This window comes from Anabrus simplex, chromosome 3, assembly GCF_040414725.1.
Source record: "Anabrus simplex isolate iqAnaSimp1 chromosome 3, ASM4041472v1, whole genome shotgun sequence".
In the NCBI taxonomy this organism is placed as follows: domain Eukaryota; kingdom Metazoa; phylum Arthropoda; class Insecta; order Orthoptera; family Tettigoniidae; genus Anabrus; species Anabrus simplex.
Genome location: NC_090267.1, coordinates 489,996,799 through 490,021,727, shown reverse-complemented (window position 1 = coordinate 490,021,727; position 24,929 = coordinate 489,996,799). Strand labels below are relative to the sequence as shown.

The 24,929-nt window shown below is 45.9% G+C and overlaps 72 non-coding genes across 72 annotated transcripts; all 72 read left to right on the top strand.

The window, feature by feature from the left end:
• The first annotated feature begins 183 nt into the window (after positions 1–183).
• TRNAT-UGU (transfer RNA threonine (anticodon UGU)) lies at positions 184–255 on the top strand. The gene has a single exon. It is a non-coding gene; the product is annotated as a tRNA-Thr (tRNA).
• A 225-nt stretch (positions 256–480) lies between these two features.
• Positions 481–552, top strand: TRNAT-CGU (transfer RNA threonine (anticodon CGU)). The gene has a single exon. It is a non-coding gene; the product is annotated as a tRNA-Thr (tRNA).
• A 222-nt stretch (positions 553–774) lies between these two features.
• On the top strand, positions 775–846 carry TRNAT-UGU (transfer RNA threonine (anticodon UGU)). The gene has a single exon. It is a non-coding gene; the product is annotated as a tRNA-Thr (tRNA).
• Positions 847–1,354: 508 nt separating this feature from the next.
• TRNAT-CGU (transfer RNA threonine (anticodon CGU)) lies at positions 1,355–1,426 on the top strand. Its single transcript has one exon. It is a non-coding gene; the product is annotated as a tRNA-Thr (tRNA).
• A 374-nt stretch (positions 1,427–1,800) lies between these two features.
• On the top strand, positions 1,801–1,872 carry TRNAT-UGU (transfer RNA threonine (anticodon UGU)). Its single transcript has one exon. It is a non-coding gene; the product is annotated as a tRNA-Thr (tRNA).
• Positions 1,873–2,394: 522 nt separating this feature from the next.
• TRNAT-UGU (transfer RNA threonine (anticodon UGU)) lies at positions 2,395–2,466 on the top strand. The gene has a single exon. It is a non-coding gene; the product is annotated as a tRNA-Thr (tRNA).
• A 225-nt stretch (positions 2,467–2,691) lies between these two features.
• On the top strand, positions 2,692–2,763 carry TRNAT-UGU (transfer RNA threonine (anticodon UGU)). The gene has a single exon. It is a non-coding gene; the product is annotated as a tRNA-Thr (tRNA).
• A 225-nt stretch (positions 2,764–2,988) lies between these two features.
• On the top strand, positions 2,989–3,060 carry TRNAT-CGU (transfer RNA threonine (anticodon CGU)). Its single transcript has one exon. It is a non-coding gene; the product is annotated as a tRNA-Thr (tRNA).
• A 222-nt stretch (positions 3,061–3,282) lies between these two features.
• On the top strand, positions 3,283–3,354 carry TRNAT-UGU (transfer RNA threonine (anticodon UGU)). Its single transcript has one exon. It is a non-coding gene; the product is annotated as a tRNA-Thr (tRNA).
• Positions 3,355–3,728: 374 nt separating this feature from the next.
• On the top strand, positions 3,729–3,800 carry TRNAT-UGU (transfer RNA threonine (anticodon UGU)). The gene has a single exon. It is a non-coding gene; the product is annotated as a tRNA-Thr (tRNA).
• Positions 3,801–4,025: 225 nt separating this feature from the next.
• Positions 4,026–4,097, top strand: TRNAT-UGU (transfer RNA threonine (anticodon UGU)). The gene has a single exon. It is a non-coding gene; the product is annotated as a tRNA-Thr (tRNA).
• A 225-nt stretch (positions 4,098–4,322) lies between these two features.
• On the top strand, positions 4,323–4,394 carry TRNAT-UGU (transfer RNA threonine (anticodon UGU)). The gene has a single exon. It is a non-coding gene; the product is annotated as a tRNA-Thr (tRNA).
• A 522-nt stretch (positions 4,395–4,916) lies between these two features.
• On the top strand, positions 4,917–4,988 carry TRNAT-CGU (transfer RNA threonine (anticodon CGU)). Its single transcript has one exon. It is a non-coding gene; the product is annotated as a tRNA-Thr (tRNA).
• Positions 4,989–5,359: 371 nt separating this feature from the next.
• Positions 5,360–5,431, top strand: TRNAT-UGU (transfer RNA threonine (anticodon UGU)). The gene has a single exon. It is a non-coding gene; the product is annotated as a tRNA-Thr (tRNA).
• Positions 5,432–5,656: 225 nt separating this feature from the next.
• On the top strand, positions 5,657–5,728 carry TRNAT-UGU (transfer RNA threonine (anticodon UGU)). Its single transcript has one exon. It is a non-coding gene; the product is annotated as a tRNA-Thr (tRNA).
• Positions 5,729–6,247: 519 nt separating this feature from the next.
• On the top strand, positions 6,248–6,319 carry TRNAT-UGU (transfer RNA threonine (anticodon UGU)). Its single transcript has one exon. It is a non-coding gene; the product is annotated as a tRNA-Thr (tRNA).
• Positions 6,320–6,544: 225 nt separating this feature from the next.
• TRNAT-UGU (transfer RNA threonine (anticodon UGU)) lies at positions 6,545–6,616 on the top strand. The gene has a single exon. It is a non-coding gene; the product is annotated as a tRNA-Thr (tRNA).
• A 222-nt stretch (positions 6,617–6,838) lies between these two features.
• On the top strand, positions 6,839–6,910 carry TRNAT-UGU (transfer RNA threonine (anticodon UGU)). The gene has a single exon. It is a non-coding gene; the product is annotated as a tRNA-Thr (tRNA).
• Positions 6,911–7,135: 225 nt separating this feature from the next.
• TRNAT-UGU (transfer RNA threonine (anticodon UGU)) lies at positions 7,136–7,207 on the top strand. Its single transcript has one exon. It is a non-coding gene; the product is annotated as a tRNA-Thr (tRNA).
• A 374-nt stretch (positions 7,208–7,581) lies between these two features.
• Positions 7,582–7,653, top strand: TRNAT-UGU (transfer RNA threonine (anticodon UGU)). Its single transcript has one exon. It is a non-coding gene; the product is annotated as a tRNA-Thr (tRNA).
• Positions 7,654–7,878: 225 nt separating this feature from the next.
• Positions 7,879–7,950, top strand: TRNAT-UGU (transfer RNA threonine (anticodon UGU)). Its single transcript has one exon. It is a non-coding gene; the product is annotated as a tRNA-Thr (tRNA).
• A 225-nt stretch (positions 7,951–8,175) lies between these two features.
• Positions 8,176–8,247, top strand: TRNAT-UGU (transfer RNA threonine (anticodon UGU)). The gene has a single exon. It is a non-coding gene; the product is annotated as a tRNA-Thr (tRNA).
• A 225-nt stretch (positions 8,248–8,472) lies between these two features.
• TRNAT-UGU (transfer RNA threonine (anticodon UGU)) lies at positions 8,473–8,544 on the top strand. The gene has a single exon. It is a non-coding gene; the product is annotated as a tRNA-Thr (tRNA).
• Positions 8,545–8,769: 225 nt separating this feature from the next.
• Positions 8,770–8,841, top strand: TRNAT-CGU (transfer RNA threonine (anticodon CGU)). Its single transcript has one exon. It is a non-coding gene; the product is annotated as a tRNA-Thr (tRNA).
• Positions 8,842–9,052: 211 nt separating this feature from the next.
• TRNAT-UGU (transfer RNA threonine (anticodon UGU)) lies at positions 9,053–9,124 on the top strand. The gene has a single exon. It is a non-coding gene; the product is annotated as a tRNA-Thr (tRNA).
• A 373-nt stretch (positions 9,125–9,497) lies between these two features.
• On the top strand, positions 9,498–9,569 carry TRNAT-CGU (transfer RNA threonine (anticodon CGU)). Its single transcript has one exon. It is a non-coding gene; the product is annotated as a tRNA-Thr (tRNA).
• A 222-nt stretch (positions 9,570–9,791) lies between these two features.
• On the top strand, positions 9,792–9,863 carry TRNAT-UGU (transfer RNA threonine (anticodon UGU)). The gene has a single exon. It is a non-coding gene; the product is annotated as a tRNA-Thr (tRNA).
• Positions 9,864–10,237: 374 nt separating this feature from the next.
• On the top strand, positions 10,238–10,309 carry TRNAT-UGU (transfer RNA threonine (anticodon UGU)). Its single transcript has one exon. It is a non-coding gene; the product is annotated as a tRNA-Thr (tRNA).
• A 225-nt stretch (positions 10,310–10,534) lies between these two features.
• On the top strand, positions 10,535–10,606 carry TRNAT-UGU (transfer RNA threonine (anticodon UGU)). Its single transcript has one exon. It is a non-coding gene; the product is annotated as a tRNA-Thr (tRNA).
• A 225-nt stretch (positions 10,607–10,831) lies between these two features.
• On the top strand, positions 10,832–10,903 carry TRNAT-UGU (transfer RNA threonine (anticodon UGU)). Its single transcript has one exon. It is a non-coding gene; the product is annotated as a tRNA-Thr (tRNA).
• Positions 10,904–11,125: 222 nt separating this feature from the next.
• TRNAT-UGU (transfer RNA threonine (anticodon UGU)) lies at positions 11,126–11,197 on the top strand. The gene has a single exon. It is a non-coding gene; the product is annotated as a tRNA-Thr (tRNA).
• A 225-nt stretch (positions 11,198–11,422) lies between these two features.
• Positions 11,423–11,494, top strand: TRNAT-UGU (transfer RNA threonine (anticodon UGU)). The gene has a single exon. It is a non-coding gene; the product is annotated as a tRNA-Thr (tRNA).
• Positions 11,495–11,719: 225 nt separating this feature from the next.
• Positions 11,720–11,791, top strand: TRNAT-CGU (transfer RNA threonine (anticodon CGU)). Its single transcript has one exon. It is a non-coding gene; the product is annotated as a tRNA-Thr (tRNA).
• Positions 11,792–12,002: 211 nt separating this feature from the next.
• TRNAT-UGU (transfer RNA threonine (anticodon UGU)) lies at positions 12,003–12,074 on the top strand. The gene has a single exon. It is a non-coding gene; the product is annotated as a tRNA-Thr (tRNA).
• A 508-nt stretch (positions 12,075–12,582) lies between these two features.
• Positions 12,583–12,654, top strand: TRNAT-CGU (transfer RNA threonine (anticodon CGU)). Its single transcript has one exon. It is a non-coding gene; the product is annotated as a tRNA-Thr (tRNA).
• Positions 12,655–13,028: 374 nt separating this feature from the next.
• Positions 13,029–13,100, top strand: TRNAT-UGU (transfer RNA threonine (anticodon UGU)). The gene has a single exon. It is a non-coding gene; the product is annotated as a tRNA-Thr (tRNA).
• Positions 13,101–13,325: 225 nt separating this feature from the next.
• TRNAT-UGU (transfer RNA threonine (anticodon UGU)) lies at positions 13,326–13,397 on the top strand. Its single transcript has one exon. It is a non-coding gene; the product is annotated as a tRNA-Thr (tRNA).
• A 225-nt stretch (positions 13,398–13,622) lies between these two features.
• On the top strand, positions 13,623–13,694 carry TRNAT-UGU (transfer RNA threonine (anticodon UGU)). The gene has a single exon. It is a non-coding gene; the product is annotated as a tRNA-Thr (tRNA).
• Positions 13,695–13,919: 225 nt separating this feature from the next.
• On the top strand, positions 13,920–13,991 carry TRNAT-UGU (transfer RNA threonine (anticodon UGU)). The gene has a single exon. It is a non-coding gene; the product is annotated as a tRNA-Thr (tRNA).
• A 222-nt stretch (positions 13,992–14,213) lies between these two features.
• On the top strand, positions 14,214–14,285 carry TRNAT-UGU (transfer RNA threonine (anticodon UGU)). Its single transcript has one exon. It is a non-coding gene; the product is annotated as a tRNA-Thr (tRNA).
• Positions 14,286–14,510: 225 nt separating this feature from the next.
• On the top strand, positions 14,511–14,582 carry TRNAT-UGU (transfer RNA threonine (anticodon UGU)). The gene has a single exon. It is a non-coding gene; the product is annotated as a tRNA-Thr (tRNA).
• A 76-nt stretch (positions 14,583–14,658) lies between these two features.
• On the top strand, positions 14,659–14,730 carry TRNAT-UGU (transfer RNA threonine (anticodon UGU)). The gene has a single exon. It is a non-coding gene; the product is annotated as a tRNA-Thr (tRNA).
• A 671-nt stretch (positions 14,731–15,401) lies between these two features.
• Positions 15,402–15,473, top strand: TRNAT-CGU (transfer RNA threonine (anticodon CGU)). The gene has a single exon. It is a non-coding gene; the product is annotated as a tRNA-Thr (tRNA).
• Positions 15,474–15,695: 222 nt separating this feature from the next.
• TRNAT-UGU (transfer RNA threonine (anticodon UGU)) lies at positions 15,696–15,767 on the top strand. The gene has a single exon. It is a non-coding gene; the product is annotated as a tRNA-Thr (tRNA).
• Positions 15,768–15,992: 225 nt separating this feature from the next.
• On the top strand, positions 15,993–16,064 carry TRNAT-UGU (transfer RNA threonine (anticodon UGU)). The gene has a single exon. It is a non-coding gene; the product is annotated as a tRNA-Thr (tRNA).
• Positions 16,065–16,287: 223 nt separating this feature from the next.
• On the top strand, positions 16,288–16,359 carry TRNAT-UGU (transfer RNA threonine (anticodon UGU)). Its single transcript has one exon. It is a non-coding gene; the product is annotated as a tRNA-Thr (tRNA).
• Positions 16,360–16,436: 77 nt separating this feature from the next.
• On the top strand, positions 16,437–16,508 carry TRNAT-UGU (transfer RNA threonine (anticodon UGU)). Its single transcript has one exon. It is a non-coding gene; the product is annotated as a tRNA-Thr (tRNA).
• Positions 16,509–16,585: 77 nt separating this feature from the next.
• Positions 16,586–16,657, top strand: TRNAT-UGU (transfer RNA threonine (anticodon UGU)). The gene has a single exon. It is a non-coding gene; the product is annotated as a tRNA-Thr (tRNA).
• Positions 16,658–16,882: 225 nt separating this feature from the next.
• TRNAT-UGU (transfer RNA threonine (anticodon UGU)) lies at positions 16,883–16,954 on the top strand. Its single transcript has one exon. It is a non-coding gene; the product is annotated as a tRNA-Thr (tRNA).
• A 225-nt stretch (positions 16,955–17,179) lies between these two features.
• Positions 17,180–17,251, top strand: TRNAT-CGU (transfer RNA threonine (anticodon CGU)). Its single transcript has one exon. It is a non-coding gene; the product is annotated as a tRNA-Thr (tRNA).
• Positions 17,252–17,624: 373 nt separating this feature from the next.
• TRNAT-CGU (transfer RNA threonine (anticodon CGU)) lies at positions 17,625–17,696 on the top strand. The gene has a single exon. It is a non-coding gene; the product is annotated as a tRNA-Thr (tRNA).
• A 222-nt stretch (positions 17,697–17,918) lies between these two features.
• TRNAT-UGU (transfer RNA threonine (anticodon UGU)) lies at positions 17,919–17,990 on the top strand. Its single transcript has one exon. It is a non-coding gene; the product is annotated as a tRNA-Thr (tRNA).
• A 225-nt stretch (positions 17,991–18,215) lies between these two features.
• On the top strand, positions 18,216–18,287 carry TRNAT-UGU (transfer RNA threonine (anticodon UGU)). The gene has a single exon. It is a non-coding gene; the product is annotated as a tRNA-Thr (tRNA).
• Positions 18,288–18,509: 222 nt separating this feature from the next.
• On the top strand, positions 18,510–18,581 carry TRNAT-UGU (transfer RNA threonine (anticodon UGU)). The gene has a single exon. It is a non-coding gene; the product is annotated as a tRNA-Thr (tRNA).
• A 211-nt stretch (positions 18,582–18,792) lies between these two features.
• On the top strand, positions 18,793–18,864 carry TRNAT-UGU (transfer RNA threonine (anticodon UGU)). The gene has a single exon. It is a non-coding gene; the product is annotated as a tRNA-Thr (tRNA).
• A 225-nt stretch (positions 18,865–19,089) lies between these two features.
• TRNAT-CGU (transfer RNA threonine (anticodon CGU)) lies at positions 19,090–19,161 on the top strand. Its single transcript has one exon. It is a non-coding gene; the product is annotated as a tRNA-Thr (tRNA).
• Positions 19,162–19,535: 374 nt separating this feature from the next.
• On the top strand, positions 19,536–19,607 carry TRNAT-UGU (transfer RNA threonine (anticodon UGU)). Its single transcript has one exon. It is a non-coding gene; the product is annotated as a tRNA-Thr (tRNA).
• Positions 19,608–19,683: 76 nt separating this feature from the next.
• Positions 19,684–19,755, top strand: TRNAT-UGU (transfer RNA threonine (anticodon UGU)). The gene has a single exon. It is a non-coding gene; the product is annotated as a tRNA-Thr (tRNA).
• Positions 19,756–19,980: 225 nt separating this feature from the next.
• Positions 19,981–20,052, top strand: TRNAT-UGU (transfer RNA threonine (anticodon UGU)). The gene has a single exon. It is a non-coding gene; the product is annotated as a tRNA-Thr (tRNA).
• Positions 20,053–20,426: 374 nt separating this feature from the next.
• On the top strand, positions 20,427–20,498 carry TRNAT-UGU (transfer RNA threonine (anticodon UGU)). Its single transcript has one exon. It is a non-coding gene; the product is annotated as a tRNA-Thr (tRNA).
• A 225-nt stretch (positions 20,499–20,723) lies between these two features.
• Positions 20,724–20,795, top strand: TRNAT-UGU (transfer RNA threonine (anticodon UGU)). Its single transcript has one exon. It is a non-coding gene; the product is annotated as a tRNA-Thr (tRNA).
• Positions 20,796–21,020: 225 nt separating this feature from the next.
• TRNAT-UGU (transfer RNA threonine (anticodon UGU)) lies at positions 21,021–21,092 on the top strand. Its single transcript has one exon. It is a non-coding gene; the product is annotated as a tRNA-Thr (tRNA).
• A 225-nt stretch (positions 21,093–21,317) lies between these two features.
• TRNAT-UGU (transfer RNA threonine (anticodon UGU)) lies at positions 21,318–21,389 on the top strand. The gene has a single exon. It is a non-coding gene; the product is annotated as a tRNA-Thr (tRNA).
• Positions 21,390–21,614: 225 nt separating this feature from the next.
• On the top strand, positions 21,615–21,686 carry TRNAT-CGU (transfer RNA threonine (anticodon CGU)). The gene has a single exon. It is a non-coding gene; the product is annotated as a tRNA-Thr (tRNA).
• Positions 21,687–21,908: 222 nt separating this feature from the next.
• Positions 21,909–21,980, top strand: TRNAT-UGU (transfer RNA threonine (anticodon UGU)). The gene has a single exon. It is a non-coding gene; the product is annotated as a tRNA-Thr (tRNA).
• An 816-nt stretch (positions 21,981–22,796) lies between these two features.
• On the top strand, positions 22,797–22,868 carry TRNAT-UGU (transfer RNA threonine (anticodon UGU)). The gene has a single exon. It is a non-coding gene; the product is annotated as a tRNA-Thr (tRNA).
• A 222-nt stretch (positions 22,869–23,090) lies between these two features.
• On the top strand, positions 23,091–23,162 carry TRNAT-UGU (transfer RNA threonine (anticodon UGU)). Its single transcript has one exon. It is a non-coding gene; the product is annotated as a tRNA-Thr (tRNA).
• A 225-nt stretch (positions 23,163–23,387) lies between these two features.
• On the top strand, positions 23,388–23,459 carry TRNAT-UGU (transfer RNA threonine (anticodon UGU)). The gene has a single exon. It is a non-coding gene; the product is annotated as a tRNA-Thr (tRNA).
• A 374-nt stretch (positions 23,460–23,833) lies between these two features.
• On the top strand, positions 23,834–23,905 carry TRNAT-UGU (transfer RNA threonine (anticodon UGU)). The gene has a single exon. It is a non-coding gene; the product is annotated as a tRNA-Thr (tRNA).
• A 225-nt stretch (positions 23,906–24,130) lies between these two features.
• On the top strand, positions 24,131–24,202 carry TRNAT-UGU (transfer RNA threonine (anticodon UGU)). The gene has a single exon. It is a non-coding gene; the product is annotated as a tRNA-Thr (tRNA).
• A 225-nt stretch (positions 24,203–24,427) lies between these two features.
• TRNAK-UUU (transfer RNA lysine (anticodon UUU)) lies at positions 24,428–24,499 on the top strand. Its single transcript has one exon. It is a non-coding gene; the product is annotated as a tRNA-Lys (tRNA).
• Positions 24,500–24,724: 225 nt separating this feature from the next.
• TRNAT-UGU (transfer RNA threonine (anticodon UGU)) lies at positions 24,725–24,796 on the top strand. Its single transcript has one exon. It is a non-coding gene; the product is annotated as a tRNA-Thr (tRNA).
• Positions 24,797–24,929: the final 133 nt, after the last annotated feature.

Here is a 24,929-nt window from a genome sequence, read left to right as displayed (position 1 = left end):
TTTCAAGCTCATTCGTGTTACGAGGACAGCCATAGCCTCTTTAGAACAGTGGTAGAGCACTGGTCTTGTAAACCAAGGGTCGTGAGTTCGATCCTCACAGGAGGCAACCGTCCTGTTGTTATTATCACACGACGGTAGTAAGTTTTGTTCTCCAAGCTCATTCGTATTACGACGACAGCCAGAGCCTCTATAGCTCAGTGGTAGAGCACTGGTCTTGTATACCAGGGGTCATGAGTTCGATCCTCACAGGAGGCAACTGCCTGTATTTTATTATCACATGACGGTAATGAGTTTGTGTTTCAAGCTCATTCGTGTTACGACGACTGCCAGAGCCTCCTTAGAACAGTGGTAGAGCACTGGCCTTGTAAACCAAGGGTCGTGAGTTCGATCCTCACAGGAGGCGAACTTCCTGTTTTTATTATCACACGACGATAGTAAGTTTTGTTCTCCAAGCTCATTCGTATTACGACGACAGCAAGAGCCTCTTTAGCTCAGTGGAAGAGCACTGGTCTCGTAAACCAGGGGTCGTGAGTTCGATCCTCACAGGAGGCAACTTTATTTCTTTTATTATCACACGACTTAAATGAGTTTGTGTTTCAAGCTCATTCGTGTTACGACGACAGCTACGGCCTCTTTAGAACAGTGGTAGAGCACTGGTCTTGTAAACCAAGGTTCGTGCGTTCGATCCGCACAGGAGGCAAACTTTCTGTTTTTATCACACGACGATAGTAAGTTTTGTTCTCCAAGCTCATTCGTATTACGGCGACAGCCAGAGCCTCGTTAGCTCAGTGGTAGAGCACTGGTCTTGTAAACCAGGGGTCGTGAGTTCGATCCTCACAGGAGGCAACTTTATTTCTTTTATTATCACACAACGGAAATGAGTTTGTGTTTCAAGCTCATTCGTGTTACGACGACAGCTACGGCCTCTTTAGAACAGTGGTCTTGTAAACCAAGGGCCGTGAGTTCGATCCGCACAGGAGGCAAACTTCCTGTTTTTATCACACGACGATAGTAAGTTTAGTTCTCCAAGCTCATTCGTATTACGACGGCACCCAGAGCCGCATTAGCTCAGTGGTAGAGCACTGGTCTTGTAAACCAGGGGTCGTGAGTTCGATGCACACAGGAGGCAACTGTCTCTATTCTATTATCACATGACGAAAATGAGTTTGTGTTTCAAGCTTATTTGTGTTACGACGACAGCCAGAGCCTCCTTAGAACAGTGGTAGAGCAGTGGTCTTGTAAACCAAGGGTCGTGAGTTCGATCCTCACAGGAGGCAAACTTCCTGTTGTTATTATCACACGACGATAGTAAGTTTTGTTCCCCAAGCTCATTCATATTACGACGAGAGCAAGAGCCTCTTTAGCTCAGTGGTAGAGCACTGGTCTCGTAAACCAGGGGTCGTGAGTTCGATCCTCACAAGAGGCAACTTTATTTCTTTTATTATCCCACGACGAAAATGAGTTTGTGTTTCAAGCTCATTCGTGTTACGACGACAGCTACAGCCTCTTTAGAACAGTGGTAGAGCACTGGTCTTGTACACGAAGGGTCGTGAGTTCGATCCTCACAGGAGGCAAACTTCCTGTTTTTATTATCACACGACGATATTAAGTTTTGTTCCCCAAGCTCATTCGTGTTACGACGACAGCCAGAGCCTCTTTAGAGAAGTTGTAGAGCACTGGTCTTGTAAACCAAGGGTCGTGAGTTCTATCCGCACAGGAGGCAAACTTCCTGTTTTTATTATCACACGACGATAGTAAGTTTTGTTCTCCAAGCTCATTCGTAGTACGACGATAGCCAGAGCCTCTTTAGCTTAGTGGTAGAGCTCTGGTCTTGTAAACCAGGGGTGGTGAGTTCGATCCTCACAGGAGGCAACTTTATTTCATTTATTATCACACGAAGAAAATGAGTTTGTGTTTCAAGGTCATTCGTGTTACGACGACAGCCAGAGCCTCTTTAGAACAGTGGTAGAGCACTGGTCTTGTAAACCAAGGGTCGTGAGTTCGATCCGCACAGGAGGCAAACTTCCTGTTTTTATTATCACACGACGATAGTAAGTGTTGTTCTCCAAGGTCATTCGTATTACGACGACAGCCAGAGCCTTTTTAGCTCAGTGGTAGAGCACTGGTCTTGTAAACCAGGGGTCGTGATTTTGATCCTCACACGAGGCAACTTTATTTCTTTTATTATTACACGACGAAAATGAGTTTGTGTTTCAAGCTCATTCGTGTTACGACGATAGCCAGAGCCTCTTTAGACCAGTGGTAGAGCACTGATCTTGTAAACCAGGGGTCGTGAGTTCGATCCGCACAGGAGGCAAACTTCCTGTTTTTATTATCACACGACGATAGTAAGTTTTGTTCTACAAGCTCATTCGTATTACGACGACAGCCAGAGCCTCTTTAGCTCAGTGGTAGAGCACTGGTCTTGTAAACCAGGGGTCGTGATTTTGATCCTCACACGAGGCAACTTTATTTCTTTTATTATTACACGACGAAAATGAGTTTGTGTTTCAAGCTCATTCGTGTTGCGACGACAGCCAGAGCCTCTTTAGAACAGTGGTAGAGCAGTGGTCTTGTAAACCAGGGTTCGTGAGTTCGATCCGCACAGGAGGCAAACTTCCTGTTTTTATTATCACACGACGATAGTAAGTTTTGTTCTCGAAGCTCATTCGTATTACGACGATAGCCAGAGCCTCTTTAGCTCAGTGGTAGAGCACTGGTCTTGTAAACCGGGGGTCGTGAGTTCGATCCTCACAGGAGGCAACTGTCTCTATTTTATTATCACATGACGGTGATGAGTTTGTGTTTCAAGCTCATTCGTGTTACGACGACAGCCAGAGCCTCTTTACAACAGTGGTAGAGCACTGGCATTGTAAACCAAGGATCGTGAGTTCGATCCTCACAGGAGGGAAACTTCCTGTTTTTATTATCACACGACGATAGTAAGTTTTGTTCTCCAAGCTCATTCGTATTACGACGACAGCAAGAGCCTCTTTAGCTCAGTGGTAGAGCACTGGTCTCGTAAACCAGGGGTCGTGAGTTCGATCCTCACAGGAGGCAACTGTCTCTATTTTATTATCACATGACGAAAATGAGTTTGTTTTTCAAGCTCATTCGTGTTACCACGACAGCTACAGCCTCCTTAGAACAGTGGTGGAGCACGGGTCTTGTAAACCAAGGGTCGTGAGTTCGATCCGCACAGGAGGCAAACTTACTGCTTTTATCACACGGCGACTGTAAGTTTTGTTCTCCAAGCTCATTCGTATTACGACGACAGCCAGAGCCTCTTTAGCTCAGTGGTAGAGCACTGGTCTTGTAAACCAGGGGTCGTGAGTTCGATCCTCACAGGAGGCAACTGTCTGTATTTTATTATCACATGACGGTAATGAGTTTGTGTTTCAAGCTCATTCGTGTTACGACGACAGCCAGAGCCTCTTTAGAACAGTGGTAGAGCACTGGTCTTGTAAACCAAGGGTCGTGAGTTCGATCCTCACAGGAGGCAAACTTCCTGTCTTTATTATCACACGACGATAGTAAGTTTTGTTCTCCAAGCTCATTCGTGTTACGATGACAGCCAGAGCCTCTTTAGAGCAGTTGTAGAGCACTGGTCTTGTAAACGAAGGGTCGTGAGTTCTATCCGCACAGGAGGCAAACTCCCTGTTTTTATTATCACACGACGATAGTAAGTTTTGTTCTCCAAGCTCATTCGTATTACGACGATAGCCAGAGCCTCTTTAGCTCAGTGGTAGAGCACTGGTCTTGTAAACCAGGGGTCGTGTGTTCGATCCTCACAGGAGGCAACTGTCTCAATTTTATTATCACATGACGAAAATGAGTTTGTGTTTCAAGCTCATTCGTGTTACGACGACAGCCAGAGCCTCTTTAGAACAGTGGTAGAGCATTGGTCTTGTAAAGGAAGGGTCGTGAGTTCGATCCTCACAGGAGGCAAACTTCCTGTTTTTATTATCACACGACGATAGTAAGTTTTGTTCTCCAAGCTCATTCGTATTACGACGACAGCCAGAGCCTCTTTAGCTCAGTGGTAGAGCACTGGTCTTGTAAACCAGGGGTCGTGAGTTCGATCCTCACAGGAGGCGACTTTATTCCTTTTATTATCACATGATGAAATTGAGTTTGTGTTTCAAGCTCATTCCTGTTACGACGACAGCCGGAGCCTCTTTAGAATAGTGGTAGAGCACTGGTCTTGTAAACCAAGGGTCGTGAGTTCGAAACGCACAGGAGGCAAACTTACTGTTTTTATTATTACACGACGATAATAAGTTTTGTTCTCCAAGCTCATTCGTATTACGACGACAGCCAGAGTCTCGTTTGCTCAGTGGTAGAGCACTGGTCTTGTAAACCAGGTGTCGTGAGTTCGATCCTCACAGGGGGCAACGTTATTCCTTTTATTATCACACGACGAAAATGAGTTTGTGTTTCAAGCTCATTCGTGTTACGACGAGAGCCGGAGCCTCTTTGGAACAGTGGTAGAGCACTGGTCTTGTAAACCAAGGGTCGTGAGTTCGATCCGCACAGGAGGCACACTTCCTGTTTTTATAATCACACGACGATAGTAAGTTTTGTTCTTCAAGCTCATTCGTATTACGACGACAGCCAGAGCCTATTTAGCTCAGTGGTAGAGCACTGCTCTTGTAAACCAGGGGTCGTGAGTTCGAACCGCACAGGAGGCAACTGTCTCTATTTTAATATCACATGACGAAAATGAGTTTGTGTTTCAAGCTCATTCGTGTTACGAGGACAGCCATGGCCTCTTTAGAACAGTGGTAGAGCACTGGCCTTGTAAACCAAGGGTCGTGAGTTCGATCCTCACAGGAGGCAAACTTCCTGTTTTTATTATCACACGACGATAGTAAGTTTTGTTCTCCAAGCTCATTCGTATTACGACGACAGCAAGAGCCTCTTTAGCTCAGTGGTAGAGCACTGGTCTCGTAAACCAGGGGTCGTGAGTTCGATCCTCACAGGAGGCAACTTTATTTCTTTTATTATCACACGACTTAAATGAGTTTGTGTTTCAAGCTCATTCGTGTTACGACGACAGACACGGCCTCTTTAGAACAGTGGTAGAGCACTGGTCTTGTAAACCAAGGGTCGTGAGTTCGATCCGCACAGGAGGCAAACTTCATGTTTTTATCATACGACGATAGTAAGTTTTGTTCTCCAAGCTCATTCGTATTACGGCGACAGCCAGAGCCTCTTTAGAACAGTGGTAGAGCACGGGTCTTGTAAACCAAGGGTCGTGAGTTCGATCCTCACAGGAGGCAAACTTCCTGTTTTTATTATCACACGACGATAGTAAGTTTTGTTCTCCAAGCTCATTCGTATTACGACGACAGCCAGAGCCTCTTTAGCTCAGTGGTAGGGCACTGGTCTTGTAAACCAGGGGTCGTGAGTTCGATCCTCACAGGAGGCAACTGTCTCTATTTTATTATCACAAGACGACAATGAGTTTGTTGTTCAAGCTCATTCGTGTTACGACGTCAGCCAGAGCCTCTTTAGAACAGTGGTAGAGCACGGGTCTTGTAAACCAAGGGTCGTGAGTTCGATCCTCACAGGAGGCAAACTTCCTGTTTTTATTATCACACGACGATAGTAAGTTTTGTTCTCCAAGCTCATTCGTATTACGACGACAGCCAGAGCCTGTTTAGCTCAGTGGTAGGGCAGTGGTCTTGTAAACCAGCGGTCGTGAGTTCGATCCTCACAGGAGGCAACTGTCTGTATTTTATTATCACATGACGGTAATGAGTTTGTGTTTCAAGCTCATTCGTGTTACGACGACAGCCAGAGCCTCTTTAGAACAGTGGTAGAGCACGGGACTTGTAAACCAAGGGTCGTGAGATCGATCCTCACAGGAGGCAAACTTCCTGTTTTTATTATCACACGACGATAGTAGGTTTTGTTCTCCAAGCTCATTCGTATTACGACGACAGCCAGAGCCTGTTTAGCTCAGTGGTAGGGCAGTGGTCTTGTAAACCAGGGGTCGTGAGTTCGATCCTCACAGGAGGAAACTGTCTCTATTTTATTATCACATGACGAAAATGAGTTTGTTTTTCAAGCTCATTCGTGTTACGACGACAGCTACAGCCTCCTTAGAACAGTGGTGGAGCACGGGTCTTGTAAACCAAGGGCCGTGAGTTCGATCCGCACAGGAGGCAAACTTACTGCTTTTATCACACGACGACAGTAAGTTTTGTTCTCCAAGCTCATTCGTATTACGACGACAGCCAGAGCCTCTTTAGCTCAGTGGTAGAGCACTGGTCTTGTAAACCAGGGGTCGTGAGTTCGATCCTCACAGGAGGCAACTGTCTGTATTTTATTATCACATGACGGTAATGAGTTTGTGTTTCAAGCTCATTCGTGTTACGACGACAGCCAGAGCCTCTTTAGAACAGTGGTAGAGCACGGGTCTTGTAAACCAAGGGTCGTGAGTTCGATCCTCACAGGAGGCAAACTTCCTGTTTTTATTATCACACGACGATAGTAAGTTTTGTTCTCCAAGCTCATTCGTATTACGACGACAGCCGGAGCCTGTTTAGCTCAGTGGTAGGGCAGTGGTCTTGTAAACCAGGGGTCGTGAGTTCGATCCTCACAGGAGGCAAACTTCCTGTTTTTATTATCACACGGCGATAATAAGTTTTGTTCTCCAAGGTCATTCGTATTACGACGACAGCCAGGGCCTCTTTTGAACAGTGGTAGAGCACTGGTCTTGTAAACCAAGGGTCGTGAGTTCGATCCGCACACGGGGAAACTTGCTCCTTTTATCACACGACGACAGTAAGTTTTGTTCTCCAAGCTCATTCGTATTACGACGATTGCCAGAGCCTCTTTAGCTCAGTGGTAGAGCACTGGTCTTGTAAACCAGGGGTCGTGAGTTCGATCCTCACAGGAGGCAACTGTCTGTATTTTATTATCACATGACGGTAATGAGTTTGTGTTTCAAGCTCATTCGTGTTACGACGACAGCTACAGCCTCTTTAGAACAGTGGTAGAGCACTGGTCTTGTAAACCAAGGGTCGTGAGTTCGATCCTCACAGGAGGCAAACTTCCTGTTTTTATTATCACACGACGATAGTAAGTTTTGTTCTCCAAGCTCATTCGTATTACGACGGCAGCCAGAGCCGCATTAGCTCAGTGGTAGAGCACTGGTCTTGTAAACCAGGGGTCGTGAGTTCGATCCTCACAGGAGGCGACTGTCTCTATTTTATTATCACATGACCAAAATGAGTTTGTGTTTCAAGCTCATTCGTGTTACGAGGACAGCCAGAGCCTCTTTAGAACAGTGGTAGAGCACTGGTCTTGTAAACCAAGGGTCGTGAGTTCGATCCTCACAGGAGGCGAACTTCCCGTTTTTATTATCACACGACGATAGTACGTTTTGTTCTCCAAGCTCATTCGTGTTACGACGACAGCCAGAGCCTCTTTAGAGCAGTTGTAGAGCACTGGTCTTGTAAACGAAGGGTCGTGAGTTCTATCCGCACTGGAGGCAATCTTCCTGTTTTTATTATCACACGACGATAGTAAGTTGTGTTCTCCAAGCTCATTCGTATTACTACGATAGCCAGAGCCTCTTTAGCTCAGTGGTAGAGCACTGGTCTTGTAAACCGGGGGTCGTGTGTTCGATCCTCACAGGAGGCAACTGTCTCTATTTTATTATCACATGACGAAAATGAGTTTGTGTTTCAAGCTCATTCGTGTTACGACGACAGCCAGAGCCTCTGTAGAACAGTGGTAGAGCGTTGGTCTTGTAAACGAAGGGTCGTGCGTTCGATCCTTACAGGAGGCAAACTTCCTGTTTTTATTATCACACGACGATAGTAAGTTTTGTTCTCCAAGCTCATTCGTATTACGACGACAGTCAGAGCCTCTTTAGCTCAGTGGTAGAGCACTGGTCTTGTAAACCAGGGGTCGTGAGTTCGATCCTCACAGGAGGCGACTTTATTCCTTTTATTATCACATGATGAAATTGAGTTTGTGTTTCAAGCTCATTCCTGTTACGACGACAGCCAGAGCCTCTTCAGAATAGTGGTAGAGCACTGGTCTTGTAAACCAAGGGTCGTGAGTTCGAACCGCACAGGAGGCAAACTCGCTGTTTTTATTATTACACGACGATAATAAGTTTTGTTCTCCAAGCTCATTCGTATTACGACGACAGCCAGAGCCTCTTTAGCTCAGTGGTAGAGCACTGGTCTTGTAAACCAGGGGTCGTGAGTTCGATCCTCACAGGAGGCAACTTTATTTCTTTTATTATCACACGACGAAAATGAGTTTGTGTTTCAAGCTCATTCGTGTTACGACGAGAGCCGGAGCCTCTTTAGAACAGTGGTAGAGACCTGGTCTTGTAAACCATGGGTCGTGAGTTCGATCCGCACAGGAGGCACACTTCCTGTTGTTATTATCACACGACGATAGTAAGTTTTGTTCTCCAAGCTCATTCGTATTACGACGACAGCCAGAGCCTCTTTAGCTCAGTGGCAGAGCACTGGTCTTGTAAACCAGGGGTCGTGAGTTCGATCCTCACAGGAGGCAACTGGCCCTATTTTATTATCACATGACGAAAATGAGTTTGTGTTTCAAGCTCATTCGTGTTACGACGACAGCCAGAGCTTCTTTAGAACAGGGGTAGAGCACTGGTCTTGTAAACCAAGGGTCGTGAGTTCGATCCGCACAGGAGGCGAACTTCCTGTTTTTATTATCACACGACGATAGTAAGTTTTGTTCTCCAAGCTCATTCGTATTACGACGACAGCAAGAGCCTCTTTTGCTCAGTTGTAGAGCACTGGTCTCGTAAACCAGGGGTCGTGAGTTCGATCCTCACAGGAGGCAACTTTATTTCTTTTATTATCACACAACGGAAATGAGTTTGTGTTTCAAGCTCATTCGTGTTACGACGACAGCTACGGCCTCTTTAGAACAGTGGTCTTGTAAACCAAGGGTCGTGAGTTCGATCCGCACAGGAGGCAAACTTCCTGTTTTTATCACACGACGATAGTAAGTTTAGTTCTCCAAGCTCATTCGTATTACGACGGCACCCAGAGCCGCATTAGCTCAGTGGTAGAGCACTGGTCTTGTAAACCAGGGGTCGTGAGTTCGATGCTCACAGGAGGCAACTGTCTCTATTTTATTATCACATGACGAAAATGAGTTTGTGTTTCAAGCTTATTCGTGTTACGACGACAGCCAGAGCCTCCTTAGAACAGTGGTAGAGCAGTGGTCTTGTAAACCAAGGGTCGTGAGTTCGATCCTCACAGGAGGCAACTGTCTCTATTTTATTATCACATGACGGTAATGAGTTTGTGTTTCAAGCTCATTCGTGTTACGACGACAGCCAGAGCCTCTTTAGAACAGTGGTAGAGCACTGGCATTGTAAACCAAGGGTCGTGAGTTCGATCCTCACAGGAGGGAAACTTCCTGTTTTTATTATCACACGACGATAGTAAGTTTTGTTCTCCAAGCTCATTCGTATTACGACGACAGCAAGAGCCTCTTTAGCTCAGTGGTAGAGCACTGGTCTCGTAAACCAGGGGTCGTGAGTTCGATCCTCACAGGAGGCAACTGTCTCTATTTTATTATCACATGACGAAAATGAGTTTGTTTTTCAAGCTCATTCGTGTTACGACGACAGCTACAGCCTCCTTAGAACAGTGGTGGAGCACGGGTCTTGTAAACCAAGGGTCGTGAGTTCGATCCGCACAGGAGGCAAACTTACTGCTTTTATCACACGACGACAGTAAGTTTTGTTCTCCAAGCTCATTCGTATTACGACGACAGCCAGAGCCTCTTTAGCTCAGTGGTAGAGCACTGGTCTTGTAAACCAGGGGTCGTGAGTTCGATCCTCACAGGAGGCAACTGTCTGTATTTTATTATCACATGACGGTAATGAGTTTGTGTTTCAAGCTCATTCGTGTTACGACGACAGCCAGAGCCTCTTTAGAACAGTGGTAGAGCACTGGTCTTGTAAACCAAGGGTCGTGAGTTCGGTCCTCACAGGAGGCAAACTTCCTGTTTTTATTATCACACGACGATAGTAAGTTTTGTTCTCCAAGCTCATTCGTGTTACGACGACAGCCAGAGCCTCTTTAGAGCAGTTGTAGAGCACTGGTCTTGTAAACGAAGGGTCGTGAGTTCTATCCGCACAGGTGGCAAACTCCCTGTTTTTATTATCACACGTCGATAGTAAGTTTTGTTCTCCAAGCTCATTCGTATTACGACGATAGCCAGAGCCTCTTTAGCTCAGTGGTAGAGCACTGGTCTTGTAAACCAGGGGTCGTGTGTTCGATCCTCACAGGAGGCAACTGTCTCTATTTTATTATCACATGACGAAATTGAGTTTGTGTTTCAAGCTCATTCCTGTTACGACGACAGCCAGAGCCTATTTAGAATAGTGGTAGAGCACTGGTCTTGTAAACCAAGGGTCGTGAGTTCGAACCGCACAGGAGGCAAAATTACTGTTTTTATTATTACACGACGGTAATAAGTTTTGTTCTCCAAGCTCATTCGTATTACGACGACAGCCAGAGCCTCTTTTGCTCAGTGGTAGAGCACTGGTCTTGTAAACCAGGTGTCGTGAGTTCGATCCTCACAGGAGGCAACGTTATTTCTTTTATTATCACACGAAGAAAATGAGTTTGTGTTTCAAGCTCATTCGTGTTACGACGAGAGCCGGAGCCTCTTTAGAACAGTGGTAGAGCACTGGTCTTGTAAACCAAGGGTCGTGAGTTCGATCCGCACAGGAGGCACACTTCCTGTTTTTAATATCACACGACGATAGTAAGTTTTGTTCTTCAAGCTCATTCGTATTACGACGACAGCCAGAGCCTGTTTAGCTCAGTGGTAGAGCACTGGTCTTGTAAACCAGGGGTCGTGAGTTCGATCCTCACAGGAGGCAACTGTCTCTTTTTTATATTCACATGACGAAAATGAGTTTGTGTTTCAAGCTCATTCGTGTTACGACTAAAGCTACGGCCTCTTTAGAACAGTGGTAGAGCACTGGTCTTGTAAACCAAGGGTCGTGAGTTCGATCCGCACAGGAGGCAAAGTTCCTGTTTTCATCACACGACGATAGTAAGTTTTGTTCTCCAAGCTCATTCGTATTACGACGACAGCCAGAGCCTCTTTAGCTCAGTGGTAGAGCACTGGTCTTGTAAACCAGGGGTCGTGAGTTCGAACCTCACAGGAGGCAACTGTCTCTATTTTATTATCACATGACGAAAATGAGTTTGTGTTTCAAGCTCATTCGTGTTACGAGGACAGCCATAGCCTCTTTAGAACAGTGGTAGAGCACTGGTCTTGTAAACCAAGGGTCGTGAGTTCGATCCTCACAGGAGGCAACCGTCCTGTTGTTATTATCACACGACGGTAGTAAGTTTTGTTCTCCAAGCTCATTCGTATTACGACGACAGCCAGAGCCTCTATAGCTCAGTGGTAGAGCACTGGTCTTGTATACCAGGGGTCATGAGTTCGATCCTCACAGGAGGCAACTGCCTGTATTTTATTATCACATGACGGTAATGAGTTTGTGTTTCAAGCTCATTCGTGTTACGACGACTGCCAGAGCCTCCTTAGAACAGTGGTAGAGCACTGGCCTTGTAAACCAAGGGTCGTGAGTTCGATCCTCACAGGAGGCGAACTTCCTGTTTTTATTATCACACGACGATAGTAAGTTTTGTTCTCCAAGCTCATTCGTATTACGACGACAGCAAGAGCCTCTTTAGCTCAGTGGAAGAGCACTGGTCTCGTAAACCAGGGGTCGTGAGTTCGATCCTCACAGGAGGCAACTTTATTTCTTTTATTATCACACGACTTAAATGAGTTTGTGTTTCAAGCTCATTCGTGTTACGACGACAGCTACGGCCTCTTTAGAACAGTGGTCTTGTAAACCAAGGTTCGTGCGTTCGATCCGCACAGGAGGCAAACTTTCTGTTTTTATCACACGACGATAGTAAGTTTTGTTCTCCAAGCTCATTCGTATTACGGCGACAGCCAGAGCCTCGTTAGCTCAGTGGTAGAGCACTGGTCTTGTAAACCAGGGGTCGTGAGTTCGATCCTCACAGGAGGCAACTTTATTTCTTTTATTATCACACAACGGAAATGAGTTTGTGTTTCAAGCTCATTCGTGTTACGACGACAGCTACGGCCTCTTTAGAACAGTGGTCTTGTAAACCAAGGGCCGTGAGTTCGATCCGCACAGGAGGCAAACTTCCTGTTTTTATCACACGACGATAGTAAGTTTAGTTCTCCAAGCTCATTCGTATTACGACGGCACCCAGAGCCGCATTAGCTCAGTGGTAGAGCACTGGTCTTGTAAACCAGGGGTCGTGAGTTCGATGCACACAGGAGGCAACTGTCTCTATTCTATTATCACATGACGAAAATGAGTTTGTGTTTCAAGCTTATTTGTGTTACGACGACAGCCAGAGCCTCCTTAGAACAGTGGTAGAGCAGTGGTCTTGTAAACCAAGGGTCGTGAGTTCGATCCTCACAGGAGGCAAACTTCCTGTTGTTATTATCACACGACGATAGTAAGTTTTGTTCCCCAAGCTCATTCATATTACGACGAGAGCAAGAGCCTCTTTAGCTCAGTGGTAGAGCACTGGTCTCGTAAACCAGGGGTCGTGAGTTCGATCCTCACAAGAGGCAACTTTATTTCTTTTATTATCCCACGACGAAAATGAGTTTGTGTTTCAAGCTCATTCGTGTTACGACGACAGCTACAGCCTCTTTAGAACAGTGGTAGAGCACTGGTCTTGTACACGAAGGGTCGTGAGTTCGATCCTCACAGGAGGCAAACTTCCTGTTTTTATTATCACACGACGATATTAAGTTTTGTTCCCCAAGCTCATTCGTGTTACGACGACAGCCAGAGCCTCTTTAGAGAAGTTGTAGAGCACTGGTCTTGTAAACCAAGGGTCGTGAGTTCTATCCGCACAGGAGGCAAACTTCCTGTTTTTATTATCACACGACGATAGTAAGTTTTGTTCTCCAAGCTCATTCGTAGTACGACGATAGCCAGAGCCTCTTTAGCTTAGTGGTAGAGCTCTGGTCTTGTAAACCAGGGGTGGTGAGTTCGATCCTCACAAGAGGCAACTTTATTTCATTTATTATCACACGAAGAAAATGAGTTTGTGTTTCAAGGTCATTCGTGTTACGACGACAGCCAGAGCCTCTTTAGAACAGTGGTAGAGCACTGGTCTTGTAAACCAAGGGTCGTGAGTTCGATCCGCACAGGAGGCAAACTTCCTGTTTTTATTATCACACGACGATAGTAAGTGTTGTTCTCCAAGGTCATTCGTATTACGACGACAGCCAGAGCCTTTTTAGCTCAGTGGTAGAGCACTGGTCTTGTAAACCAGGGGTCGTGAGTTCGATCCTCACAGGAGGCAACTGTCTCTATTTTATTATCACATGACGAAAATGAGTTTGTGTTTCAAGCTCATTCGTGTTACGACGACAGCCAGAGCCTCTTTAGAACAGTGGTAGAGCATTGGTCTTGTAAACGAAAGGTCGTGAGTTCGATCCTCACAGGAGGCAAATTTCCTGTTTTTATTATCACACGACGATAGTAAGTTTTGTTCTCCAAGCTCATTCGTATTACGACGACAGCCAGAGCCTCTTTAGCTCAGTGGTAGAGCACTGGTCTTGTAAACCAGGGGTCGTGAGTTCGATCCTCACAGGAGGCGACTTTATTCCTTTTATTATCACATGATGAAATTGAGTTTGTGTTTCAAGCTCATTCCTGTTACGACGACAGCCAGAGCCTCTTTAGAATAGTGGTAGCGCACTGGTCTTGTAAACCAAGGGTCGTGAGTTCGAACCGCACAGGAGGCAAACTTGCTGTTTTTATTATTACACGACGATAATAAGTTTTGTTCTCCAAGCTCATTCGTATTACGACGACAGCCAGAGCCTCTTTAGCTCAGTGGTAGAGCACTGGTCTTGTAAACCAGGTGTCGTGAGATCGATCCTCACAGGAGGCAACGTTATTTCTTTTAATTTCACACGACGAAAATGAGTTTGTGTTTCAAGCTCATTCGTGTTACGATGTGAGCCGGAGCCTCTTTAGAACAGTGGTAGAGCACTGGTGTTGTAAACCAAGGGTCGTGAGTTCGATCCGCACAGGAGGCAAAGTTCCTGTTTTCATCACACGACGATAGTAAGTTTTGTTCTCCAAGCTCATTCGTATTACGACGACAGCCAGAGCCTCTTTAGCTCAGTGGTAGAGCACTGGTCTTGTAAACCAGGGGTCGTGAGTTCGATCCTCACAGGAGGCAACTGTCACTATTTTATTATCACATGACGAAAATGAGTTTGTGTTTCAAGCTCATTCGTGTTACGAGGACAGCCGGAGCCTCTTTAGAACAGTGGTAGAGCACTGGTCTTGTAAACCAAGGGTCGTGAGTTCGATCCTCACAGGAGGCAACCCTCCTGTTGTTATTATCACACGACGATAGTAAGTTTTGTTCTCCAAGCTCATTCGTATTACGACGACAGCCAGAGCCTCTTTAGCTCAGTGGTAGAGCACTGGTCTTGTAAACCAGGGGTCGTGAGTTCGATCCTCACAGGAGGCAACTGTCACTATTTTATTATCACATGACGAAAATGAGTTTGTGTTTCAAGCTCATTCGTGTTACGAGGACAGCCAGAGCCTCTTTAGCTCAGTGGTAGAGCACTGGTCTTGTAAACCAGGGGTCATGGGTTCGATCCTCACAGGAGGCAACTGTCTGTATTTTATTATCACATGACGGTAATGAGTTTGTGTTTCAAGCTCATTCGTGTTACGACGACAGCCAGAGCCTCCTTAGAACAGTGGTAGAGCACTGGCCTTGTAAACCAAGGGTCGTGAGTTCGATCCTCACAGGAGGCAAACTTCCTGTTTTTATTATCACACGACGATAGTAAGTTTTGTTCTCCAAGCTCATTCGTATTACGACGACAGCAAGAGCCTCTTTAGAACAGTGGTAGAGCACTGGTCTCGTAAACCAGGGGTCGTGAGTTCGATCCTCACATGTGACAACTTTATTTCTTTTATTATCACACGACGAAAATGAGTTTGTGTTTCAAGCTCATTCGTGTTACGACGACAGCTACAGCCTCTTTAGAACAGTGGTAGAGCACTGGTTTTGTAAACCAAGGGTCGTGAGTTCGATCCGCACAGGAGGCAACTGTCTGTATTTTATTATCACATGACGAAAATGAGTTTGTGTTTCAAGCTCATTCGTGTTACGACGACAGCCAGAGCCTCTTTAGAACAGGGGTAGAGCACTGGTCTTGTAAACCAAGGGTCGTGAGTTCGATCCGCACAGGAGGCAAACTTCCGGTTTTTATTATCACACGACGATAGTAAGTTTTATTTCTCCAAGCTCACTCGTATTACGACGACAGCAAGAGCCTCTTTAGCTCAGTGGTAGAGCACTGGTCTCGTAAACCAGGGGTCGTGAGTTCGATCCTCACAGGAGGCAACTTTATTTCTTTTATTATCACACGACGGAAATGAGTTTGTGTTTCAAGCTCATTCGTGTTACGACGACAGCTACGGCCTCTTTAGAACAGTGGTAGAGCACTGGTCTTGTGAACCAAGGGTCGTGAGTTCGATCCGCACAGGAGGCAAACTTCCTGTGTTTATCACACGACGATAGTAAGTTTTGTTCTCCAAGCTCATTCGTATTACGGCGACAGCCAGAGCCTCTTTAGCTCAGTGGTAGAGCACTGGTCTTGTAAACCAGGGGTCGTGAGTTCGATCCTCACAGGAGGCAACTGTCTCTACTTTATTATCACATGACGAAAATGAGTTTGTTGTTCAAGCTCATTCGTGTTACGACGTCAGCCAGAGCCTCTTTAGAACAGTGGTAGAGCACGGGACTTGTAAACAAAGGGTCGTGAGTTCGATCCTCACAGGAGGCAAACTTCCTGTTTTTATTATCACACGACGATAGTAAGTTTTGTTCTCCAAGCTCATTCGTATTACAACGACAGCCAGAGCCTGTTTAGCTCAGTGGTAGGGCAGTGGTCTTGTAAACCAGGGGTCGTGAGTTCGATCCTCACAGGAGGCAAACTCACAGTTTTTATTATCACACGACGATAATAAGTTTTGTTCTCCAAGGTCATTCGTATTACGACGACAGCCAGGGCCTCTTTTGAACAGTGGTAGAGCACTATTCTTGTAAACCAAGGGTCGTGAGTTCGATCCGCACAGGAGGCAAACTTACTGCTTTTATCACACGACGACAGTAAGTTTTGTTCTCCAAGCTCATTCATATTACGACGATTGCCAGAGCCTCTTTAGCTCAGTGGTAGAGCACTGGTCTTGTAAACCAAGGGTCGTGAGTTCGATCCTCACAGGAGGCAATCTTCCTGTTTTTATTATCACACGACGATAGTAAGTTTTGTTCTCCAAGCTCATTCGTATTACGACGGCAGCCAGAGCCGCATTAGCTCAGTGGTAGAGCACTGGTCTTGTAACCCAGGGGTCGTGAGTTCGATCCTCACAGGAGGCAAACTTCCTGTTTTTATTATCACACGACGATAGTAAGTTTTGTTCTCCAAGCTCATTCGTATTACGACGGCAGCCAGAGCCGCATTAGCTCAGTGGTAGAGCACTGGTCTTGTAAACCAGGGGTCGTGAGTTCGATCCTCACAGGAGGCAACTGTCTCCATTTTATTATCACATGACGAAAATGAGTTTGTGTTTCAAGCTCATTCGTGTTACGAGGACAACCAGAGCCTCTTTAGAACAGCGGTAGAGCACTGGTCTTGTAAACCAAGGGTCGTGAGTTCGATCCTCACAGGAGGCAAATTTCCTGTTTTTATTATCACACGACGATAGTAAGTTTTGTTCTCCAAGCTCATTCGTATTACGACGACAGCCAGAGCCTCTTTAGCTCAGTGGTGGAGCACTGGTCTTGTAAACCAGGGGTCATGAGTTCGATCCTCACAGGAGGCAACTGTCTGTATTTTATTATCACATGACGGTAATGAGTTTGTGTTTCAAGCTCATTCGTGTTACGACGACAGCCAGAGCCTCCTTAGAACAGTGGTAGAGCACTGGCCTTGTAAACCAAGGGTCGTGAGTTCGATCCTCACAGGAGGCAAACTTCCTGTTTTTATTATCACACGACGATAGTAAGTTTTGTTCTCCAAGATCATTCGTATTACGACGACAGCAAGAGCCTCTTTAGAACAGTGGTAGAGCACTGGTCTCGTAAACCAGGGGTCGTGAGTTCGATCCTCACAGGTGGCAACTTTATTTCTTTTATTATCACACGACGAAAATGAGTTTGTGCTTCAAGCTCATTCGTGTTACGGCGACAGCTACAGCCTCTTTAGAACAGTGGTAGAGCACTGGTTTTGTAAACCAAGGGTCGTGAGTTCGATCCGCACAGGAGGCAACTGTCTCTATTTTATTATCACATGACGAAAATGAGTTTGTGTTTCAAGCAAATTCGTGTTACGACGACAGCGAGAGCCTCTTTAGAACAGGGGTAGAGCACTGGTCTTGTAAACGAAGGGTCGTGAGTTCGATCCGCACAGGAGGCAAACTTCCTGTTTTTATTATCACACGACGATAGTAAGTTTTGTTCTCCAAGCTCATTCGTATTACGACGACAGCAAGAGCCTCTTTAGCTCAGTGGTAGGGCACTGGTCTCGTAAACCAGGGGTCGTGAGTTCGATCCTCACAGGAGGCAACTTTATTTCTTTTATTATCACACGAATTAAATGAGTTTGTGTTTCAAGCTCATTCGTGTTACGACGACAGCTATGGCCTCTTTAGAACAGTGGTAGAGCACTGGTCTTGTAAACCAAGGGTCGTGAGTTCGATCCGCACAGGAGGCAAACTTCCTGTTTTTATCACACGACGATAGTAAGTTTTGTTCTCCAAGCTCATTCGTATTACGGCGACAGCCAGAGCCTCGTTAGCTCAGTGGTAGAGCACTGGTCTTGTAAACCAGGGGTCGTGAGTTCGATCCTCACAGGAGGCAACTGTCTCTATTTTATTATCACATGACGACAATGAGTTTGTTGTTCAAGCTCATTCGTGTTACGACGTCAGCCAGAGCCTCTTTAGAACAGTGGTAGAGCACGGGTCTTGTAAACCAAGGGTCGTGAGTTCGATCCTCACAGGAGGCAAACTTCCTGTTTTTATTATCACACGACGATAGTAAGTTTTGTTCTCCAAGCTCATTCGTATTACGACGACAGCCAGAGCCTCTTTAGCTCAGTGGTAGGGCAGTGGTCTTGTAAACCAGGGGTCGTGAGTTCGATCCTCACAGGAGGCAACTGTCTCTATTTTATTATCACATGACGAAAATGAGTTTGTTTTTCAAGCTCATTCGTGTTACGACGACAGCTACAGCCTCCTTAGAACAGTGGTGGAGCACGGGTCTTGTAAACCAAGGGCCGTGAGTTCGATCCGCACAGGAGGCAAACTTACTGCTTTTATCACACGACGACAGTAAGTTTTGTTCTCCAAGCTCATTCGTATTACGACGACAGCCAGAGCCTCTTTAGCTCAGTGGTAGAGCACTGGTCTTGTAAACCAGGGGTCGTGAGTTCGATCCTCACAGGAGGCAACTTTATTTCTTTTATTATCACACAAAGGAAATGAGTTTGTGTTTCAAGCTCATTCGTGTTACGACGACAGCTACGGCCTCTTTAGAACAGTGGTCTTGTAAACCAAGGGCCGTGAGTTCGATCCGCACAGGAGGCAAACTTCCTGTTTTTATCACACGACGATAGTAAGTTTAGTTCTCCAAGCTCATTCGTATTACGACGGCACCCAGAGCCGCATTAGCTCAGTGGTAGAGCACTGGTCTTGTAAACCAGGGGTCGTGAGTTCGATGCTCACAGGAGGCAACTGTCTCTATTCTATTATCACATGACGAAAATGAGTTTGTGTTTCAAGGTTATTTGTGTTACGACGACAGCCAGAGCCTCCTTAGAACAGTGGTAGAGCAGTGGTCTTGTAAACCAAGGGTCGTGAGTTCGATCCTCACAGGAGGCAAACTTCCTGTTGTTATTATCACACGACGATAGTAAGTTTTGTTCCCCAAGCTCATTCATATTACGACGAGAGCAAGAGCCTCTTTAGCTCAGTGGTAGAGCACTGGTCTCGTAAACCAGGGGTCGTGAGTTCGATCCTCACAAGAGGCAACTTTATTTCTTTTATTATCCCACGACGAAAATGAGTTTGTGTTTCAAGCTCATTCGTGTTACGACGACAGCTACAGCCTCTTTAGAACAGTGGTAGAGCACTGGTCTTGTACACGAAGGGTCGTGAGTTCGATCCTCACAGGAGGCAAACTTCCTGTTTTTATTATCACACGACGATATTAAGTTTTGTTCCCCAAGCTCATTCGTGTTACGACGACAGCCAGAGCCTCTTTAGAGAAGTTGTAGAGCACTGGTCTTGTAAACCAAGGGTCGTGAGTTCTATCCGCACAGGAGGCAAACTTCCTGTTTTTATTATCACACGACGATAGTAAGTTTTGTTCTCCAAGCTCATTCGTAGTACGACGATAGCCAGAGCCTCTTTAGCTTAGTGGTAGAGCTCTGGTCTTGTAAACCAGGGGTGGTGAGTTCGATCCTCACAGGAGGCAACTTTATTTCATTTATTATCACACGAAGAAAATGAGTTTGTGTTTCAAGGTCATTCGTGTTACGACGACAGCCAGAGCCTCTTTAGAACAGTGGTAGAGCACTGGTCTTGTAAACCAGGGGTCGTGAGTTCGATCCTCACAGGAGGCAACTGTCTGTATTTTATTATCACATGACGGTAATGAGTTTGTGTTTCAAGCTCATTCGTGTTACGACGACAGCCAGAGCCTCTTTAGAACAGTGGTAGAGCACTGGTCTTGTAAACCAAGGGTCGTGAGTTCGATCCTCACAGGAGGCAAACTTCCTGTCTTTATTATCACACGACGATAGTAAGTTTTGTTCTTCAAGCTCATTCGTATTACGACGACAGCCAGAGCCTATTTAGCTCAGTGGTAGAGCACTGGTCTTGTAAACCAGGGGTCGTGAGTTCGATCCTCACAGGAGGCAACTGTCTGTATTTTATTATCACATGACGGTAATGAGTTTGTGTTTCAAGCTCATTCGTGTTACGACGACAGCCAGAGCCTCTTTAGAACAGTGGTAGAGCACTGGTCTTGTAAACCAAGGGTCGTGAGTTCGATCCTCACAGGAGGCAAACTTCCTGTCTTTATTATCACACGACGATAGTAAGTTTTGTTCTCCAAGCTCATTCGTGTTACGATGACAGCCAGAGCCTCTTTAGAGCAGTTGTAGAGCACTGGTCTTGTAAACGAAGGGTCGTGAGTTCTATCCGCACAGGAGGCAAACTCCCTGTTTTTATTATCACACGACGATAGTAAGTTTTGTTCTCCAAGCTCATTCGTATTACGACGATAGCCAGAGCCTCTTTAGCTCAGTGGTAGAGCACTGGTCTTGTAAACCAGGGGTCGTGTGTTCGATCCTCACAGGAGGCAACTGTCTCAATTTTATTATCACATGACGAAAATGAGTTTGTGTTTCAAGCTCATTCGTGTTACGACGACAGCCAGAGCCTCTTTAGAACAGTGGTAGAGCATTGGTCTTGTAAAGGAAGGGTCGTGAGTTCGATCCTCACAGGAGGCAAACTTCCTGTTTTTATTATCACACGACGATAGTAAGTTTTGTTCTCCAAGCTCATTCGTATTACGACGACAGCCAGAGCCTCTTTAGCTCAGTGGTAGAGCACTGGTCTTGTAAACCAGGGGTCGTGAGTTCGATCCTCACAGGAGGCGACTTTATTCCTTTTATTATCACATGATGAAATTGAGTTTGTGTTTCAAGCTCATTCCTGTTACGACGACAGCCGGAGCCTCTTTAGAATAGTGGTAGAGCACTGGTCTTGTAAACCAAGGGTCGTGAGTTCGAAACGCACAGGAGGCAAACTTACTGTTTTTATTATTACACGACGATAATAAGTTTTGTTCTCCAAGCTCATTCGTATTACGACGACAGCCAGAGTCTCGTTTGCTCAGTGGTAGAGCACTGGTCTTGTAAACCAGGTGTCGTGAGTTCGATCCTCACAGGGGGCAACGTTATTCCTTTTATTATCACACGACGAAAATGAGTTTGTGTTTCAAGCTCATTCGTGTTACGACGAGAGCCGGAGCCTCTTTGGAACAGTGGTAGAGCACTGGTCTTGTACACCAAGGGTCGTGAGTTCGATCCGCACAGGAGGCACACTTCCTGTTTTTATAATCACACGACGATAGTAAGTTTTGTTCTTCAAGCTCATTCGTATTACGACGACAGCCAGAGCCTATTTAGCTCAGTGGTAGAGCACTGCTCTTGTAAACCAGGGGTCGTGAGTTCGATCCTCACAGGAGGCAACTCTATTTCTTTTATTATCACACGACTTAAATGAGTTTGTGTTTCAAGCTCATTCGTGTTACGAGGACAGCCATAGCCTCTTTAGAACAGTGGTAGAGCACTGGCCTTGTAAACCAAGGGTCGTGAGTTCGATCCTCACAGGAGGCAAACTTCCTGTTTTTTTTATCACACGACGATAGTAAGTTTTGTTCTCCAAGCTCATTCGTATTACGACGACAGCAAGAGCCTCTTTAGCTCAGTGGTAGAGCACTGGTCTCGTAAACCAGGGGTCGTGAGTTCGATCCTCACAGGAGGCAACTCTATTTCTTTTATTATCACACGACTTAAATGAGTTTGTGTTTCAAGCTCATTCGTGTTACGACGACAGCTACGGCCTCTTTAGAACAGTGGTAGAGCACTGGTCTTGTAAACCAAGGGTCGTGAGTTCGATCCGCACAGGAGGCAAACTTCCTGTTTTTATCATACGACGATAGTAAGTTTTGTTCTCCAAGCTCATTCGTATTACGGCGACAGCCAGAGCCTCGTTAGCTCAGTGGTAGAGCACTGGTCTTGTAAACCAGGGGTCGTGAGTTCGATCCTCACAGGAGGCAACTGTCTCTATTTTATTATCACAAGACGACAATGAGTTTGTTGTTCAAGCTCATTCGTGTTACGACGTCAGCCAGAGCCTCTTTAGAACAGTGGTAGAGCACGGGTCTTGTAAACCAAGGGTCGTGAGTTCGATCCTCACAGGAGGCAAACTTCCTGTTTTTATTATCACACGACGATAGTAAGTTTTGTTCTCCAAGCTCATTCGTATTACGACGACAGCCAGAGCCTGTTTAGCTCAGTGGAAGGGCAGTGGTCTTGTAAACCAGCGGTCGTGAGTTCGATCCTCACAGGAGGCAACTGTCTGTATTTTATTATCACATGACGGTAATGAGTTTGTGTTTCAAGCTCATTCGTGTTACGACGACAGCCAGAGCCTCTTTAGAACAGTGGTAGAGCACGGGACTTGTAAACCAAGGGTCGTGAGCTCGATCCTCACAGGAGGCAAACTTCCTGTTTTTATTATCACACGACGATAGTAGGTTTTGTTCTCCAAGCTCATTCGTATTACGACGACAGCCAGAGCCTGTTTAGCTCAGTGGTAGGGCAGTGGTCTTGTAAACCAGGGGTCGTGAGTTCGATCCTCACAGGAGGAAACTGTCTCTATTTTATTATCACATGACGAAAATGAGTTTGTTTTTCAAGCTCATTCGTGTTACGACGACAGCTACAGCCTCCTTAGAACAGTGGTGGAGCACGGGTCTTGTAAACCAAGGGCCGTGAGTTCGATCCGCACAAGAGGCAAACTTACTGCTTTTATCACACGACGACAGTAAGTTTTGTTCTCCAAGCTCATTCGTATTACGACGACAGCCAGAGCCTCTTTAGCTCAGTGGTAGAGCACTGGTCTTGTAAACCAGGGGTCGTGAGTTCGATCCTCACAGGAGGCAAACTTCCTGTTTTTATTATCACACGGCGATAATAAGTTTTGTTCTCCAAGGTCATTCGTATTACGACGACAGCCAGGGCCTCTTTTGAACAGTGGTAGAGCACTGGTCTTGTAAACCAAGGGTCGTGAGTTCGATCCGCACAGGGGCAAACTTGCTGCTTTTATCACACGACGACAGTAAGTTTTGTTCTCCAAGCTCATTCGTATTACGACGATTGCCAGAGCCTCTTTAGCTCAGTGGTAGAGCACTGGTCTTGTAAACCAGGGGTCGTGAGTTCGATCCTCACAGGAGGCAACTGTCTGTATTTTATTATCACATGACGGTAATGAGTTTGTGTTTCAGGCTCATTCGTGTTACGACGACAGCTACAGCCTCTTTAGAACAGTGGTAGAGCACTGGTCTTGTAAACCAAGGGTCGTGAGTTCGATCCTCACAGGAGGCAAACTTCCTGTTTTTATTATCACACGACGATAGTAAGTTTTGTTCTCCAAGCTCATTCGTATTACGACGGCAGCCAGAGCCGCATTAGCTCAGTGGTAGAGCACTGGTCTTGTAAACCAGGGGTCGTGAGTTCGATCCTCACAGGAGGCAACTGTCTCTATTTTATTATCACATGACCAAAATGAGTTTGTGTTTCAAGCTCATTCGTGTTACGAGGACAGCCAAAGCCTCTTTAGAACAGTGGTAGAGCACTGGTCTTGTAAACCAAGGGTCGTGAGTTCGATCCTCACAGGAGGCGAACTTCCCGTTTTTATTATCACACGACGATAGTACGTTTTGTTCTCCAAGCTCATTCGTGTTACGACGACAGCCAGAGCCTCTTTAGAGCAGTTGTAGAGCACTGGTCTTGTAAACGGAGGGTCGTGAGTTCTATCCGCACTGGAGGCAATCTTCCTGTTTTTATTATCACACGACGATAGTAAGTTGTGTTCTCCAAGCTCATTCGTATTACGACGATAGCCAGAGCCTCTTTAGCTCAGTGGTAGAGCACTGGTCTTGTAAACCGGGGGTCGTGTGTTCGATCCTCACAGGAGGCAACTGTCTCTATTTTATTATCACATGACGAAAATGAGTTTGTGTTTCAAGCTCATTCGTGTTACGACGACAGCCAGAGCCTCTGTAGAACAGTGGTAGAGCGTTGGTCTTGTAAACGAAGGGTCGTGCGTTCGATCCTTACAGGAGGCAAACTTCCTGTTTTTATTATCACACGACGATAGTAAGTTTTGTTCTCCAAGCTCATTCGTATTACGACGACAGTCAGAGCCTCTTTAGCTCAGTGGTAGAGCACTGGTCTTGTAAACCAGGGGTCGTGAGTTCGATCCTCACAGGAGGCGACTTTATTCCTTTTATTATCACATGATGAAATTGAGTTTGTGTTTCAAGCTCATTCCTGTTACGACGACAGCCAGAGCCTCTTCAGAATAGTGGTAGAGCACTGGTCTTGTAAACCAAGGGTCGTGAGTTCGAACCGCACAGGAGGCAAACTCGCTGTTTTTATTATTACACGACGATAATAAGTTTTGTTCTCCAAGCTCATTCGTATTACGACGACAGCCAGAGCCTCTTTAGCTCAGTGGTAGAGCACTGGTCTTTTAAACCAGGGGTCGTGAGTTCGATCCTCACAGGAGGCAACTTTATTTCTTTTATTATCACACGACGAAAATGAGTTTGTGTTTCAAGCTCATTCGTGTTACGACGAGAGCCGGAGCCTCTTTAGAACAGTGGTAGAGACCTGGTCTTGTAAACCATGGGTCGTGAGTTCGATCCGCACAGGAGGCACACTTCCTGTTGTTATTATCACACGACGATAGTAAGTTTTGTTCTCCAAGCTCATTCGTATTACGACGACAGCCAGAGCCTCTTTAGCTCAGTGGCAGAGCACTGGTCTTGTAAACCAGGGGTCGTGAGTTCGATCCTCACAGGAGGCAACTGGCCCTATTTTATTATCACATGACGAAAATGAGTTTGTGTTTCAAGCTCATTCGTGTTACGACGACAGCCAGAGCTTCTTTAGAACAGGGGTAGAGCACTGGTCTTGTAAACCAAGGGTCGTGAGTTCGA